Source organism: Protopterus annectens, chromosome 1.part0 (assembly GCF_019279795.1).
Source record: "Protopterus annectens isolate FY-2018-M chromosome 1.part0, PAN1.0, whole genome shotgun sequence".
Taxonomy (NCBI): Eukaryota; Metazoa; Chordata; order Ceratodontiformes; family Protopteridae; genus Protopterus; species Protopterus annectens.
The window spans coordinates 1,497,313,041-1,497,325,329 of record NC_056725.1 but is presented as its reverse complement, the minus strand read 5'-3'; positions in this window follow the sequence as shown (position 1 = coordinate 1,497,325,329).

Here is a 12,289-nt window from a genome sequence, read left to right as displayed (position 1 = left end):
GTAGCGAAAGCGACCAAACAAATTCTTTCCCAGGGAAAGAATTCACTGAAACACCGCTTCGCTATTTTGCCTTTTTGTGCTTTACTGTTTGACAAACAACCTGCGTCTGTGAAGGCATACTAGGGAACCATAAGAATTTTATATGTCTAAATTCCCTACATTTTTGGAATAAACTCCTCCTCTCATTTAAATTTATCATATAAATCCATTCCATGAGGAAGAAGTGCATAACTGCATGAGCACCCATACATTTCAACATGGAATCAGTGACATTAAGTTCCATAATTACACCTGACCTTACCTTGTTTGATTAGGAAACCTAATGATACATAAATCCATGGAAATTGCAGAATTTCATGAATGGAATATCAACATAAATGAGCAGATTTTTTTTTTTTGCATCATCTTGCCTTTGTATGTGATAACTTGAAGTTCAGTTGCTCAATTCATTAACACAACATGCAACTTCTTGATAAGGTAACAGACTGAATTACTGCAGGAATTGTACTGTTTACTTGTCACTGCTGAACAGGTAATGGGTTTTGGTGTCTTTGTACTTTATCTTACAAGAAAGTGTCTATGCAAACCAATTTTAACCAACAGTCGGCATTAAGATAACTCCCAAGGGTTCATGAAAAACCCTTCTGTTAATTTTTCCTTACCCTCAGCTTTTAGCACAAGTCACTGCATCTTTTAAGAGATTCTATTAAGGTTCATGAAAGTGTTTAAAACACAGAAAGAACAGTGTATTACTTAGCTTCTGTACATGGTGAATTTACAGTGCACACTTCCCTGCACATGTCAATGAGGCTGACAATTGCAATTAACCATCCTGTTCAGTATCATCTTAGAACACCAGCCAGAGCGCTGAAGCATGATTGTTTTATTACACTGAACTGTAATTGTGTTTATCTTTGGACCATTTAATTCATCTGCAGATGAGTTACAGTTGTACGTGCTGTCATGGAAAACTGAGAAACCATTAATTTGTTATCAGTAACAAGCAATGATGACAGTTTCTGTATAATGTGTATGCACAGAGAAAAATTCATACTGGATGTATTAAGACATCTTGTACAGAATAAACATTTTTATTCACTAAGTAAACATTTTAGCATTTTGACTAAGTAGCAGTTAACTAAACTGTTGTGAAAATGCTTGATTTTTTTTTGAAAGCAGTGGAAGTCAGTACCACAGTAGACCAAGGCAGTAGGATAAAAAATATATATAGGCATATATCCTGTTTTAATCAGTGTAAATCAGCAATGACATGTCATGGTAAAAGCAATTTTTATAGTTCAGAATACATGTGATTTCTATCAGTAGTATGGAGAAAAGGGGAGATAGTACAAATAAGTTCTCCATCCCTCATATAGAAATGCATATATCACCCCCCCCAAAAAAAAAAAAACTCCTTTAGGTGGTAAGCAAGACATTTATGTTTCTGAGCCCACAACCGATGTCCACTTGTAACAATGGCTGCATGTTACATATGTTTGCCAGAATTTTAAGAAAAGTGAACCTGTGCCATCAACTTACAATGATTTCAAAGTTGGACAGATGAAATGCAGTGACAACTAAAGCGGTGTGTGTGTGTGTGTGTGTGTGTGTGTGTGTGTGTGTGTGTGTGTGTGTGTGTGTGTGTGTGTGTGTGTGTGTGTGCTGATCAAATTTCAGATTTTTGCATATACTCACACCTATAAGTTTTGTGTGTGTTTCCTCTTCTGTGGTAGTGTTATTGCCTGTAATCAACTGAGTGAATTTGCTTTATTCAGTTTAAGACCCCTCCAAAGTGACTTGGATGTTTATAGTTTGTCATTCACACAGCTCCAGGGAATATTTAACCAACTGCATAACCATGAGTGGGGATGTCTAGCCAGAAGGAACAAAAAGAATACACCTAAACTAAACTGTCATTTCACATATTAGATACTGTTTAAATATATATTTTCAGTTATGTATTATAGCTTCAAGTCAAACTATTCCTCATGTAGATATTTGAGGAAGTATTGTAGATTTTACAGGTTAAACTTAAATGTCACTCTGAATGCCCTAAATTGAGGTTTGATCTTAACTGACTCATTATAGAACTGTTTAATAATACTTTTTGGTATGTGAGTATTATTCCCTGCATTGTGCAACAAAAATGCAGTTTTGTGCATGCATATACTTTTAGATTAAGGACCAAAACAAGATTTATTCCTAGTAGGTCTTCACTGCTGACAGGCCACAAGACTGAACTTGCCAACTGTACGCTCAGGTTAAGTTTATGTCACATCTGAGTGAGTTCTACATTAGTTTCTCCAGCTAATACTGTCTACAGCTCTCCTGCAGTTATGTGATTACTTCAAATCATTAGCAGTTAGGCAGATGCAGATGTAAAAGCTCATGTTATGAATTTATTTAGAAATGTATTGCAAGGAAGTTTGACTTTTTTCATACCTTGTAACATACAAATATATCCTGAGAATGTAATGTGTGAACTTTACAGAAACATAATTAATTTTGGTTTGTATTTGCAAAGGAACCAAGAAAAAAATACCATTTCAAAATACTGTGGTGAGCCAAAAGCTAGTTAATCTTTCATTCTAAAGTCTGTTCAAATAATAACATTTTACAAAATATTAAATATACATCTAAGATATGAAGAAATCTAAGCTTCATATATGACACCCAGTCCTTGTGTGCAAAAATGGGGAAACGGGTAACAGATGGATGGATTATTGTTGACTTGTATATGTATGTATGTATTATTTAGTAAAAGTAAACTTTATTGTCATTTAGAATTACATACGTGTAGCCTAAATTAAATTTTGTGCATCAGCTCAATTACTGAGATTGCAAAGGAACGTGAAACAACACATATAAGTAGTAGAATAAACATAACTAATAAATAAAATACTACTCCCAATACACACAAGAAAGAGTAGACATTTACCAGCACTCATAAATGAAAAAAATTTCCTCCCCTGAGTTAAATTAACTACCCTATTTAAAGTAATACAAAACACACTACAGATTAAAATGCCTAAGTTATTTGTCCAATATTGCACTTGAGTGAGTTAAATAATACTGACTATGGATATAATAAATAAATATTGCACTTACTTGGAATATATGTAAGTGTATATTGCACAAATAAATAAAAAAATGACTTATTATGTGTCCAGACCCCTGGGACTAGTGCCCGAGTTCAGAAGTTTATTCATTGTAGGGTAAAAAATGTTACTGAATGTTGTAGTCTTGCAGCGGATGCTGCAATATCTCCCACCCAATGCCAAATGCTTAAACAGTCCATGCACAAGATGTGTATTCTCCTGCATTATTTTGGTGGCCTTTTCAATGCTTCTTGCAGAATAAAGATGTTGTATCAATGGAAGACTGGAACCTGTTACCTTCTCTGCAACTTCTCCACTCTTTGTAGCACCTTCCTTTCTGTAACTGTGCAGCTTCCAAATCACACTGTGAAGTTGCAGGTGAGGATGCTCTCTATTGCACCTCTATCGAAGGTGGAGAGAATATATGGACGAAGCTTAGCTTCTTTCAGCCTTCTTAAAAAGTGGAGGCATTGGTGTGCTTTCTTGACCAGTTGGCTGGTGATTTCTGACCACAAGAGATCCTCTAATATGTGTACACCCAGGAGTTTTATTCTCTTAACCCTCTCCGCACTCCCCATATTGATCCTGAGCACTGTGTGGTTTGTTCTCCTTTTCCTGAAGTTGATGATAATCTCTTTGGTCTTTTTCATTTAGGTCAAGGTTATTCCCCTTGCAAGAACTGATCAGAGATGCCACCTCCTCTCTCTGTGCACTTTCAGCCTCCATTGTGATGAGCCCCACGACTGTGGTGTCATCAGCAAACTTGATGATATGGTTGGACTTGTGCTTAGCATAGCAGTCATGGGTCAGGATGGTGAATAACAGTGGGCTGAGAACACATCCCTGTGGAACCCTGGTGTTAATCGTGATGTACTTTGATGTGTTCTTACTCTGAACACACCCACTGTGGTCTCTCAGTCAGGAAGTCCAGGATCCAGTTACAGAGATGTTTGATTCCTAAATGTGCCAGTTTTTCTATCAGCTGCATTGGTACCACTGCATTAAATACAAAGCTGAAGTCTATGAACAGCATCCTCACATAGCTGTCTTTGTCCTCTAAATGCTCAGGGGAGATGTGTAGTGCTACTGATATGGTATCAGCTGTGGATCAGTTAGCTTTGTACGCAAACTGCAGAGGTTCAAAATTAGGAGATAGGCATGATGAAAGATGCTTTTTGATCAGCCACTCAAAACATTTCATAATAGTGGGCGTCAGAGAGACTGGTCTGTAGTCATTAGCACTGGAGGGAGTTTTTTTCTTAGGTAGAGGTATTATTTTGTTTCCTTGAAGCATGAGGGTACTTTGTCCTGGCAAGAGAGGTGTTAAATATTTCCTTGAGCACTGTACATAGTTGATCAGCACAGCTTTTTAACACCTTGCCCAGTATGTTATCTTATGTTGCCTTCCTGGGGTCACTCTCCTTAGTTCTCTTTTTACCTCCTCTGTGCTGAGGCTGAGTACTGCATCCTTCTCATCAGTGGGTAGCTTTAGTGGTAACCTGTTGTTTCTTTCCTCAGATCTACCAAAGAAGTTGTTCAAACTGTCCAGGAATTCAGTGCTGTCCTCAAACTGTGCTGACCTGATTTATTTATTTATTTGTGTTAGCAAAGACAGTCAGACTGGGTAAGAAAACTGCATTTTCAGAGGAGGCTTGGGGAGAAAAGCTCCTAACAATGAGACTAAGAATATATACAGTTAACTTTATCCTACAAAGAGTTCTAGGGAAAGCACCAGAGTAAAAACGAGACAGCATGGTCTATAATAGGTAGAATTCTAATGAAATCTTACATTAGGAATCAAAACAACAGAGTAATATTCTAATACTTAGAATTCTAGGGGAACTTCATATTAATAAAACATATTTGACAGTAGCATGCAATTTATTCAACATTAAAAACACTTTAACACGATCTTACAGTTTGAAGAAAAAGAATTACAGCTGGCAATAATAGGAGAAAATAAGAGATAAGTGGGAAGAGGTGGTGGGGTGAAATGAGGTGAAAAAGTGAGAATTTAGGGAAATTAGATGAAAAAGGGCGAATTTGTTTTGAGAAATGGAGTTGAGACACTATAGATGTGTAAGCTGTTTGTGGTTTGTGCTTATGGTGTCTGTAAGACAGGTGTCTTGTAAACATGGCAGTGGCTTAAAAATTAGACATTACCCTAATGCGATACACGAGCACAGCCAGGAGTCAGCCAGGTATTTTATTTGGGTTTGGGGCCTCTTAACCTGTATGTTACTTTTAGTGGAAGTGGTAATTTGTTCTAATGTTTGGTGACATAACTGAAATAGAGAATAGAGAAGTACAATGTTGTTTTACTTTTAGGAGACCAGACGTTTTTCATTGTTGCTTAAGTCTCTGCATGTTGAATACAAATAAATAATGTTTTTTTAGGAAGGGACACATATCAGGGTTGCAGATAAAATTACAGGCCGTGACTAGCTGGGTGTAGGTATTGTCATAGTTCTAAACATTATAATTTTTTAAAGACAGTGGTGAGTCTTATAAGAAAGGCTTGAAGCAAATGTTGCTACTTTGTTGTAGCATGCCTCTATGTGTGTTTGCTGTGTGGTTTGCATGTCTGTAAATATAGCTGAGGTATATAGGAGTATGGAAAGGAGGATTCAGAGCAATGGTTTTCCTTGTTGCATTAGTTAGGTATGAGTTTTATCAGTACAGAAGTCCCATTTTTAGGTTTTATTTTGACAACTTGCTGCATGTGCAGATGAAATGTCATATCTTTGCCCACAGTTACACCTAGAAGTTCTGTGTTACCTCTTCTGCATTAGTGTTATTGATTAATGTAAAATCAAAAGACTGTTTCACACAAAGAATTGTTTGGATGTGAATAACATTGATTCACTTTATTGCAGCTTAAGATCAAGCTACAAAAACATATGTAAAGTGAGAGTCTGTATTATATGCTCAAAGAGACTTTTCTTTGAATATGTAGTCATCGACACCTAAAGAGCAAACGCTCTAAAGCACGAATGGCCATGTCCTCAAATTATTTCCTCGGGAAGAAATTTGGTTGGCCGTTATAAAGAATTGCCCTTTTCCCCAACATAGAGCGATCTCGGAGTTGGTATATTTAGTTAGGGGGTGTTTTTTGTGTACAGCCCCGTGAATTTTTTCCCGAGGAAAATATTTGAGGACATGGCCGTTCGCACTTTAGAGCGTTTGCTCTTTAGGTGTTGATGATTATATGTTCGAAGAAAATTCTCTTTGAGAATATAATATAGACCCATAAAATGAAGAAGAAACAGAACGCAAGATGCTTTTTTGAACTGTTAGCATGAGTTACAGAGCTGAGTGCTCCACAGCTGTAATATGTATTTATTTAATATCTGTTGACCAGGAAATTCTGAATAGGACAGAGCCTATTTTCAGCGGTGACCCACGGAGAAACACTCCAGATGCATGTCTTTGGATTGTGAGAGGAAATACATGGGAGAGCTTGCAAACTCCACATAGAAGGCACCACAGCCGAGAATTGAACCAGAGAACCTCTTGCTGTGAGGTGACAACATTAACCGCTGCACCACTGCACTGCCTATTTCAACTATCTATCTATCTATCTATCTATCTATCTATCTATCTATCTATCTATCTATCTGTCTATCATCTATCTATCTATCTATCTATCTATCTATCTATCTATCTGTCTATCATCTATCTATCTATCTATCTATCCATTTATCTATATATCAAGTGTGTGTGTGTGTGTGTGTGTGTGTGTGTGTGTGTGTGTGTGTGTGTGTGTGTGTGTGTGTGTGTGTGTGTGTGTGTGTGTGTGTGTGTTTGTGTGTGTGTGTATGGTTACAATTTGAAACAGCAAATCTTTCCTTGTGCAAAAAAGTGAGCACTCATATGAGCAAACTTTCATATGTTTTTGCCAGAAGCCTTTTGTATGGGATTGTGGTGCAGCGGGGTAAGGGAATTTGCCCTTTCCCTGCTGTTGTATGATCTGAAAGTAAGTATATATAATTAGCAGTGGGTGTGGAGAGCTTAGCTTTATTTATTTTTGCATTTTTGATCACTTTAGATTCACTCTAAAGTGATCGTTCTTTCAACTGTCACTCTTATGAACGTTCAATATTTGATGAGGCATATATATATATATATATATATATATATATATATATATATATATATATATATATTTTTTTTTTTTTTATAGACAAATACAAACTCACACATACACACATTCACATATTGCTTATTGTACAGTTATTGCTGTGTGTTTTGCTACATAATTACATTTTAGAATAATTTTATTAAATGATGTATTAAAAAAAATTACTGAAGGAATCCATTTTTAAATGTTTTATACCACCTGCATCCATAACTATTTGCTATGATCTCTGGACAGAAATCAGTTTCCACAGCACCAAAACATGTAATGTTCTTAACCTCCTCCATGTCTCATTACCTACTATGACCATCTCATAACATTTGATTAATACTGGTCACTTGTTTCTGATGGGGTATGCTTCTATTGGCTACTGATATCGGATGAGAGGAGTGCTTGTTAAGTTATTCATGAGACCGAGGGATATTTTGCTGTTTTCTCTGATTCTGACACTGATCTTTTCTTTGTGAGCTGTCTTAGAGGGTCTGCAGTAAATGCCTGCACCCACACAAACGTAAGCCTATATAAATGCTAGACTTATTGTTCTGTCTTTTATTCTCAGCAAGTTGCTATATGACAGTCCTGCAGCAGATCGCCCCATGCAACCCTTAGTCATAGGAGTTACATTTTCTCTGGTACTTTCTGGGGCTCAGATGACACAGTATGGTGTCAAGAGGTGCTGCAACCAACTGGTGAAAAAAAAGGTCAGTATAATAATTTCTACATAGGAAAAGCTGTCTCCCAGAACGCATCATCTTTCCTTAACAAGTACGCATCAGGTACTAGTTTCGTCCTGATGACTATAATCTTTTAACCTTATCCCTGCAACCCATGTACTGCAGGCTTCAAGACTCTTCTGTACAAGTATAAACATAACAAACTCACAATCACACATATACAGGCCTCACAACATTTCTTCACTGACACAAACATAAACACAAATGCCAAGCTTTAAATCTCTTTTCCAGTACCCCTTATTAAACAGTCAAATCAGGCGTGAGTGTAACTGGAACCCTGACTGTCATCTGCTGAGATGCCCCATTAGCAAAATTATCACTTTACGTATGGATGACCAACACTTTGCCTTTAATACCCTTGCTGAAGGGAATGCATGTAAGTGCTATATAATGTACTGCATTGTCTATGAACTCACTGGCTGATATTATAAATTCATATGGTGACTACCAGGCATCTTATTCTGGTGTTACTATGGAGGGTTACCCACAAATCTTATCTTTCATTGTCAAATTTTCTAGTCATCTAGTAATCTGTCTTTTTATGAATGTTATATTAGTATTATTTAATTTAAAAAGTATCATCAAATTACAAACATAGCTTTATTTCCATAACAGTACTAAGATAAATATTTTTAGTATAAAGGCAATATCAGACAATTACTGGTTTGTGATCTTTCCATCCATAAAACCTTTTCAATAAAACTTTAAGTTGTAGCTTCTGTTTCCATGTCCCAGATTCAAACTCATGTAGTAGCCTTTAGTATACTTTTTGGGCAAAAATAATGGCATTATTACTGACAGAAGCTATTTAACTCATGTATAGTTGCTTTGGAGTGAGTGAGAGCAGTAACTGGAACAGTTTGACAAGAAGACATGAAACTGGAGTATGGAACAAAGACCACCCTGCAAGGTAAAAGTATTAAAAAAAGACAAGTACCTAAAATTAATTGTAATTTGTGGGGCTTTAAGCCTTTTGTTTGACCAAAGAATTAAAACAGGGCTACAGTCATTATTAGAATGTGCAATGTTCAGTGTATTGCGTAAACTAACAACTTTGACAGTGAGCAGCAAATCCCAAAGAGACTAATTGAAGTTGCTGTGAATAATTCATGTTGGCATACCTAAATCTGCAATAAATAGATAGTAGGATCATCTGAAAATGATCAAGTCCTGAAAGCATTTGTAATGACATCCACAGGTAAAGTTGCATCATTTAAACCAGATATATTTCATAGCTCTATAACTATTCAATTTAAATTGTGAAAAATATTGACCGAGGACAATTGAAGCACTGTATTTACTTAGTATAGCTGCCACCCAAGGTGTCTATGCATAGCCATGTTGTCCCATGTTTTATTGGTAAAGTGAAGAAGAGAGATGGATGTCACTATAAATGAAGAGGTGTCCCTTACTGACAGCATAACCAGAGCTAAAGCCAGGTTATTTAGTGTCTAGTGCCATTCCCAAACCTGGCAACAAAAAAGTAATCTGTCCAAGTTTAGGATCAAATAAAAGAAGCCTTTCACTTGACAGCATATTTATCGATACACATGTAGCAAGAAATTTGCTGCAGTCACTCTAGTACCCACAGTCTGCCAAGTACTTCAGCACTTTAATCCTAATCACTTTTGGAGTGTTGACATTCATTTCTGAATGCCAGTACTGCAACAGAGCCTCATGTCAGCAATTGCCAGTCAGCCTGCCTAATATCTTGTACCAGGGGTGGCTGCCTCTTCACTCTACCCTAACTACACTTCTGAGAATTTTAGGAGAGTTCCCCCCACATACAAATAAAATCATATCATAACTTACTAATGGACATGTGTTTAAAAGATGCCGTGTATTTTATATATTGGAAGCAGACTCTTCTCTTTACAGCAGATGTGAAATAATTAAAAAATACATAAATTTGTAATATAAATCCATTAGACATCATACAGTTATTTTTATGCACACATCTGGTTTTGTTATACCTATAATACTAATTATATGCATTTTGCCAAAACAAGTTTTATAAACCTTTTGAAAAAAGTTGGCGAGTTTGTGGCTGAAGATTGTCTCTGAACTTGCCAGCTGCAATTATAAATAGAAGTAAAGCAATTAAAATTCAGGGATGAAAATGTGACTATAATATAACATCTTGCCTAAATTTGGGGCAGTATGTTCAGCTCTTCATTGCAGGTCCAAAACTGGACTTCTTCTAACTTGATCATAAAACATTCTACTTTATTCAGGTGAAAGCATATGCCATTTAGCCATTTAATCAAGGATGCATGCCATCACAAAAACTAAGGCTGTCAGTGGAAAGTCACTGGGATCTTGTGCAGACTTGGTATGGTTAGACGTCTTATAAAAAGGGAATAATAATAATACTGATATTTAAAACACTCATTCTTTTGGCAATAACTGATAAGCAATGTGATCTTCAATACACGCAGCAGGAAAATGGTAATTTGGTTTCCAGCATGACTTACACAGATAACATGGGAACTGTGAATTCTGCAGAAGGAGACTAAGCTTGTGCATCTGGGGAAGTATAAGGAAAGATGCATGGGAGATAAATCATTTTAAGTCACTATAAATGTAATCAGGAAAGTTAAATAAACACACACACATCTATAAATATATATATATATATATATATATATATATATATATATATATATATATATATATATATGGATTTATATCAGAAGATTGACTTTTTGGAAAGTCAAATTCCATATGGTTAAGACCATATGATTGACTTTTCAAACTGTCAAATTGTTTGTAATGAGATTGTGGTACTGTGTAAATCAGGGGACTTACCTTTTTCCCCATTGTAGTATGATCTCAGAGTTGGCTTGCCCCATTCAAAAAAAAAAGTTTTTTTTTTTACCATTTGACTTTTCAAAAAGCTGATTATATGTTGCTTGACCATATTTTCTGATATAAACCCATCCCCCCATCTATATATATATATATATATATATATATATATATATATATATATATATATATATATATATATGGGTTCCTATCACTTCATCGAACTGTGAATTCACCGACACTCACCTCTTCGACACCAATCCATCGACGTCCATATCATCGACAATTCCAGTAAGCGATCTTCCCCCCACAGGACCCATGGTAGCGCTTCTTCCTGTGTAACACTGATCAGGGTGTACGTGGTTCCGTATAATTTACCTTTAAAGCGCTACCATGGGTCCTGTGAGAGGGAAGATCGCTTACCGGAATTGTCGATGATATGGACGTCGATGGATTGGTGTCGAAGAGGTGAGTGTCGGTGAATTCACACTTCGATGAAGTGATAGGAACCCATATATATATATATATATATATATATATATATATATATATATATATATATAGACAGATATAGATAAATAGAAAGATAGATTGATAGAGAAAGGAAGAGAATAAATATTTAGGTATTAACTAGAAAAAAATGGCACAGGTTCAAAACAGGTGATATGGGAAAATGTTATGAATAAAAATTAGGTGAAAAGGGTAGCTATAGGAACAGAATCCAAAATGTGTGATAGAAACTTAGGGACACAAGAACATCGGAAGTCAAGTTCATAATCTGCTTTGTATATCCTTTAACCATTAAAAACAAACAGGAATCAATGCTTAATCCTTAAACATAATTAAGAATAACATATTCAAGAGAAACATAATAATAATAATAATAATAATAACACTTAACTTTTTTTTCAAGGAATTTCCTACAGGTAATCCCTGTAATTAATATTAATTAATTAACCATGCATTCTTTTAAGTTTGCTTTAAATGTAACCTTATTATTTTTCTGTAGGGGAAACCCAGCTTCTCAGATAGAGACTGCATCAGGGATAAAAAACTATTTCTCTAGTCATTTTTCTTATCTTAATGCTATAGACTGTGGTCTTTCCTATGGGTGCTGAATGTGATGCTGACCCTCCTATGGTATAGGAGCTCAAACCGAGCTGGCTTTTCCATGGCACCATGGGATAAACATTGGTCACTGGATCTGAGCTGGTAAGCCACTGGATATAAAATTAGTCAGGCTAGTCCTTCAGGATAGCTGAGGGTCTTAAGGGTTTGATTTTCTTAGCTAGAAATGTAATTTTTCAAGTTAGACAATGTGCTTAGTTTGGTATGTCTTGAATAGGTCATTATAAGCAGTTATAGGGTCTGTAAAAAGGGAGGTACAATTTGCTAATGACATGTTTAGCTCTGTAAATTCCCTTGGGTATCACTTGGGGCAGACAGAAGGATTTCCTACCTGTGCTGGTTACATTGTGGTTGAAAGAGGTTATCCACATGAGTGCAAAATT